Source organism: Terrapene carolina, unplaced genomic scaffold (assembly GCF_002925995.2).
Source record: "Terrapene carolina triunguis isolate 2854851 unplaced genomic scaffold, T_m_triunguis-2.0 Scaffold22, whole genome shotgun sequence".
NCBI lineage: Eukaryota > Metazoa > Chordata > Testudines > Emydidae > Terrapene > Terrapene triunguis.
In genome coordinates, this window is record NW_020664373.1 from 20,183,273 (window position 1) to 20,190,014 (window position 6,742).

At 50.2% G+C, this 6,742-nt stretch overlaps 1 protein-coding gene across 3 annotated transcripts in view; it reads right to left on the minus strand.

Annotated features, from left to right (window-relative positions):
* The window catches only part of LOC112107597 (TGF-beta-activated kinase 1 and MAP3K7-binding protein 3), a 77,895-nt gene that overhangs the window by 1,566 nt on the left and 69,587 nt on the right, over positions 1-6,742 (minus strand). The gene's annotated exons all lie outside the window — the stretch shown is intronic.

Sequence of the window (6,742 nt, forward strand, 5' to 3'; positions counted from 1 at the left end):
ACTAACTTCAGAAGCCAGATAATTATTTTCAGTTTTTCATTTGATCAAAAACTTTAAAAAAAACTTCCAAAAGATTTATATTTTTTCTTTGAGGCATGACTCCTTTTCCAAGTAGATGATGGTAAGAATAAACTAGAATTTATTTATAAAAGCCTATACTTTCACACAGCACCCAATTTACATATTTGTCATTTTACCCTAGTGACTTTTTCCAAGAGTCTTCTTTCCATAGTTGTTATTAAAGGCTGTCAGTAATTAATAACAAAAGATTTACCATAAAAAACCGCCCAAAAATGGTCTAATGCACTATCCTGCATCCAAAAGTCAACACTGTAGGATGCCTCAAAGGAAGATAAATGCCACACACCTTTCCGACCCCTTCCTTTAGTCCAGGGGTGGGCAAACTAAGGCCCGCAGGCCGCTTCCAGCCCTCGAGCTCCCGCCAGGGAACGGGGTTGGGGGCTTGCCCCACTCTGCCTGCCCAGCGCTCCCCAGCCCCCGACTCACAATTCCCTTGATGAGCACCGTCTTCTAGCACGCAGAGCCACACTGCGCTGTTTCTGGGATCGGAACCCCGCTCTTATGTGGCAGCCTCCCCACCCCCCCATGCAGCAGTGCACCCAATCCCCTCCTGGTCTTCTATGGCCCCACCTTTGAGAGCCTCGGAACTGCCCAGCGGCCGCACCTGTCCCAGCTAGGGTGCCTCCACCCGTGACAGTGCCTGGTACGGCCACCTTGGTGTCACTGCTGGCATGGCCCCTAAGAGTCCCCTGTACCACCCCTGTAGAGGCCCTCCCCCCCCCTCCCCACACCCCTGAGTCCTCCCTCCCCCCACTTCAGTAACATCCCTTATAGAGCTCCCCCCATGCTACATCCCATAGAGTCCTCCTTCCCCACCGGGAATTCATGGCCCGGCATATAATTTCCATACCCAGATGTGGCCCTCAGGCCAAAAAGTTTGCCCACCCCTGCTTTAGTCAGCGATAAATTCCATGGAACTAGCATCCATGAAGTTATAGGGGAGGGACTGAGGAATCTGTGTTCCTAAACAAGATAAAGAGAGACAGCAACACCCTGACAAGCAGACAAACGTATACAGTACACTTTGCTAAAACATGTTTATATGCTGTTCCTCAAAGCACTGATACTATGATGGTGCTATATTCAAATGTGCAGTATGAAGGAGGAACAAGTGTGTGTGTGTGTGTGTGTGTGTGTGTGTGTGTGTGTGTGTGTGTGAGAGAGAGAGAGAGAGAGAGAAGTTTGTTGAAAGATCTGAGAGAGGGTATATTCCAGGGGTGGCCAACCGGAGCCTGAGAAGGAGCCAGAATTTACCAATGTACATTGCCAAAGAGCCATAGTAATATGTCAGCAGCCCCCCATCAGCTCCCCCCCTCCTGCCCCCAGTGCCTCCCGCCCGCCACAATCAGCTGTTTCACAGTGTGCAGGAGGCTCCTGGGGGGCGGGGGGGAGAGGGAGAAGGAGCGAGGGCATGGCAGGCTCTGGGGAAGGGGCCGGAGTGGAGTCAGGACCTGGGGCAGAGCCAGGGGTTGAGCAGTGATCACCATTGGCACATTGGAAAGTCAGCGCCAGAGTTGGCACCTATACAAGGAGCCGCATATTAACTTCTGAAGAGCCGCATGCGGCTCCGGAGCCACAGGTTGGCCACCCCTGGTATATTCCAGGTATTTTCCTAAATAAATTCTCAAGGGATTTGGTGCACGAGCAGTCTGCTCTTCAGAAATGTCTTTTATGAAAGTCAGGGATAAAAGTGATTCAACAGTACCCTGAAAGGGAAAACTTTTAAGGTTGGGCAATCATCCCAAACTTCTTTCAGTTTGGTGATAGAGTTTTGAAGGTATTCCTAAGCTCCCATTCCAGCAATGCCCTGTCCTCCTGAACTGGGGCATGACCCAACTCCCACTGGTGTCAAGTAGCTGAATGTCAGCAGTTGCTCATAAAAAAAACCCTCCACATTTATTAAGTATATAAGTGTATAAAATTGATCTGTGCCCTAGGTCAAATATATTTAGAAATCATCCTTTATATTTCAAGTTTTTCTGCAAAAATCTAAAGCCATGTACATGTCACATTGCTCCAGTATGTATGTCTTGACAAAGAATTCTCAGGTTTCATTTTTCTTTATCTCAGACATCATCATCCATTTTTCAGAAAATTAGTGTTTTGCCCCAGGTTACTTGTCAACTGCTTCACTGTCATCTCTTTGAATTTCTTAGAAATTACTTAACCTGATTTTTACCCTTATGTTGGCACTTTCTAAAACAACAGTAAAATAAATACTTAAAAGGATGTAAATATGGCCCAAGCCTATCAAAGTCTGAAAAGTTCAATGAACTACAAATTGATGGTCAGTTTTTAAAATTGCACAACATTGTCAAAGTGCTACCAGCAAACTACTAGTTAACACTTATTGTGTAGACTATTTAATGTACCATTTTTACCACACAGCACAAACTAATTTAGTTTAGATATTGTACACATTTCATCAGACCCCTGACCAAAGAACTGACTTATGGGCACCACACTCTACTAACTACCTATTTAACCTGTATACTTTGTCTAATGATAATGGCTTGACAGGTACAGTCCATTAAGAGATTTGCCCTGTTCCAAAAACAGTTTTAACGTTACTATAATTTCAGTAGCTTAATCCAGCTTCAGTTTCTATGCACTTGACTTTTCCAGCCAATACATCCTGAAAGAAGGGAGGATAGAAAAGCAAGTACTGATCAATATCCATTGCTCTCATTTCATTTCATTGTCACACACTATCTTTTGGAACACTACAGGTTGTGGAATAATTGCCTTGTGCTGTTTTCCTGCAAGGCATCAGGGTAAAAACAGCAAAGTTTAAGTGTACCTGTGGTAAACTTATCCAACTCTCTGCCATATCCTGACTCCTGCCCTTTCTCTACTTTGTTCTCCCTCATTCCCTTCCCCACTGTTCTACTCCTGTTTAAAATGATAAGACAATCTGGGGTTTGTCTACAAAGGCCAAAGTTCAAATGTGGATACCTAAACTTAGTCTCCAAAAATCTATATTTAGGCTCTTAAATAAATGTCTTGATTTTTTCATCCACCCTAGCATGCTGAGCACTAACTCCCCAGTGTGGACACTGCGCGGGCAAACTAAAACGTACCTAGTTTGCGTTAATTTAGTCCTTTCAAACAGGACTAAGTTAAAGGCCTAAAGTTAGGTTCCTAAATCTGTATTTATGCTGTTAAATAAGCACTGAATTGGATTTAGGCTCCTAAATGTCTCAATCACTTTTGAAACTGAGACAGTCTCCTAAATCAGTTAGGCATTGCAATGCTGAGCACAGCAACACCAAAATACCTTTGAAAATCTGGGTCTAAATGACTTGCAGTCACCAGGTATCTGTGACAAAGCCATTAATTGAATCCAAATCTCCCAAGTCCCAATTCTGCGCCTCAACCACAAGATCATCTTTCTTCTGCTAACCACAATAGCATTCTGCAATCATACTATCCACAAGACAAAAGAAATGACATGTGAACAGCATAGAGCAAATAATACTGGCTAGGTTAGCAAAAGACGGTTACTCACCGTTGTAACTGTTGTTCTTCGAGATGTGTTGCTCATATCCATTCCAGTTAGGTGTGCGCGCGCCGCGTGCACGATCGTCGGAAGATTTTTACCCTAGCAACCCCCGGTGGGTCGGCTGTGGGGCCCCCTGGAGTGGCGCCTTCATGGCGCTGGATATATACCCCAGCCGACCCAGCGCCCCCTCAGTTCCTTCTTGCCGGCTACTCCGACAGTGGGGAAGCGGGGCGGGTTTGGAATGGATATGAGCAACACATCTCGAAGAACAACAGTTACAACGGTGAGTAACCGTCTTTTCTTCTTCGAGTGCTTGCTCATATCCATTCCAGTTAGGTGACTCCCAAGCCCCACCTAGGTGGCGGGGTCGGAGTGAGACATTGCCGTGTGCAGAACCGCTGACCCGAAAGCAGCATCGTCTCTGGATTGTTGCACCAGCGCATAGTGAGTAGCGAATGTGTGGACCGATGACCACACTGCGGCTCTACAGATGTCGTGGATCGGGACTTGAGCCAGGAAGGCAGTCGAGGAGGCCTGGGCCCTCGTGGAATGAGCGGTGATGCGTGGCGTCGGTACACCGGCCAGGTCGTAGCAAGCACGAATACAGGACGTGATCCAAGAGGACAGGCACTGTGAGGAGACCGGTGAGCCTTTCATCCGGTCGGCCACCGCAACGAAGAGTTGCGTCGTCTTCCTAAATGGCTTTGTACGATCAATATAGAAAGCCAGGGCCCTGTGAACGTCCAAAGAATGTAAACGCTGGTCTTGACGAGTAGCGTGTGGTTTCGGATGGAAGACCGGGAGAAATATATCCTGGTTGACGTGGAAAGGTGAAACCACTTTTGGAAGAAAGGCCGGGTGGGGGCGAAGCTGCACCTTGTCCTTGTGGAACACCGTGTATGGGGGCTCGGATGTCAGCGCCCTGAGTTCCGAGACGCGCCGTGCTGAGGTGATCGCTACGAGGAAGGCTGTCTTCCAGGACAAGTACAGGAGTGAGCAGGTCGCCAAAGGTTCAAACGGAGGCCCTGTGAGCCTGGAGAGGACGAGGTTGAGGTCCCACGTCGGGACCGGCTGCCGTTGCTGTGGGTACAGCCGGTCTAAGCCCTTGAGGAATCTAACGACCATCGGGTTAGAAAAGACCGAGGACGTGAGTTCTCCTGGGTGGAAAGCGGAAATAGCGGCGAGGTGAACCTTGATTGAGGATGTCGCCAAGCCTTGCTGTCTTAGGGACAGGAGGTATTCCAGTATCAAGGGGATAGGTGCCAGCGAGGGAGACGTAGCTCGTTGCTCACACCAACAGGAGAATCGCTTCCACTTGGCTAGATAAGTGGTCCGCGTAGAGGGTTTCCTACTTCCCAGCAGAACCTGCTGGACGGCCTGCGAGCACTGCCGCTCTGTCCGACTCAACCATGGAGCATCCACGCCGTGAGGTGGAGTGATTGTAGGTCGGGGTGACACAACCGGCCGTGGTCCTGGGAGATAAGGTCCCGACTCAAGGGGAGCGTGATCGGCGTTCGTACTGAAAGCTCCAGCAGTGTGGTGTACCAGTGCTGCCTCGGCCAAGCGGGAGCGACTAGAATCACCCGTGCATGATCCCTGTGGATCTTGAGCAGCACCCTGTGGACCAGCGGGAATGGAGGAAAGGCGTAGAACAGATGGTCTTTCCATGCTATAAGGAAGGCGTCTGACCGAGAGCCTGGGGCTCGCCCGTGTAGGGAGCAGAATGCCTGGCACTTCCTGTTGGCCCGAGATGCGAAGAGGTCGACCTGGGGAAATCCCCACCTCTGGAAGACGGAATAGATGACGTCCGGGTGAATTGACCACTCGTGCGTCTGGAAGGACCTGCTGAGACGGTCCGCCAGCGTATTCTGGACTCCAGGAAGGAAGGATGCCGTGAGATGTATCGAGTGGGCGATGCAGAAGTCCCACAGGCGAATGGCCTCTTGGCATAGGAGCGATGAGTGGGCTCCGCCTTGCTTGTTGATGTAAAACATTGCCGTGGTGTTGTCGGTGAGAACCAACACGCAACGGCCCTGTAGGAAGTTGAGGAATGCCTGGCAAGCTAGGCGCACCGCCATCAGCTCTCGGACGTTGATATGTAGGGCTAGTTGGGCCACGGACCACAGGCCCTGGGTATGGTGCTCCCCGAGGTGAGCGCCCCATCCTAGAGATGAAGCGTCCGTGACTAGGTGGAGGGAGGGCTGTGGGCGTGGAAGGGCACTCCTGCACAGACCGCCGTGCGATCCATCCACCAGGTGAGGGAGGCCAAGACTGAGGCCGGAACCGTGACCACCATGTTCAGGTCGTCTCGATGAGGACGGTAAATCGATGACACCCAAGCCTGCAGTGGGCGAAATCGTAGCCTGGCGTGCCTGGTTACGTAGGTGCACGAGGCCATGTGGCCCAAGAGAGCAAGGCATGTTTTTATGGTGGTGATTGGAAAAGCCGTGAGTCCTTGAATGGCGCTTGAGATGGTATGAAAGCAGCTGTCTGGCAGGATGGCTCGGGCACGTCTGGAGTCCAGAACTGCTCCAATGAACTCTATTCTCTGAGTTGGTGCTAGAGTGGACTTCTCTCTGTTGAGTAGAATGCCCAGCTCGTGGAAAGTATGTGTCACTATGTGGACATGAGCCTGAACTTGGTCCCTGGTGCGGCCGCGTACCAACCAGTCGTCCAAATACGGGAACAGCTGAATCCCTTGTCGACGAAGGAAGGCCGCGACGACTGCCAGGCACTTTGTGAACACTCTGGGAGCCGAGGACAAGCCGAAGGGAAGGACTGCAAATTGGTAGTGCACCCTGTTTACTACAAATCGCAGGAAGCTCCTGTGAGGCGGATAAATCGCTATGTGGAAATAAGCGTCCTTCATGTCGAGGGCGGCGAACCAGTCTCCAGGATCCAGTGAAGGGATGATGGTCCCCAATGATACCATGCGGAACTTCAACTTTACTATGAATTTGTTGAGTCCGCGCAAGTCTAAGATGGGCCGCAGACCCCCTTTTGACTTGGGTATCAGGAAGTAGCGGGAGTAAAACCCCCTGCCCCTTAGCTCCGAAGGAACCTCCTCTATGGCCCCCATAGCGAGGAGCCCAAAAACCTCCTGTGTAAGGAGTTGCTCGTGAGAAGGGTCCCTGAAGAGGGACGGGGAGGGGGAGTGGG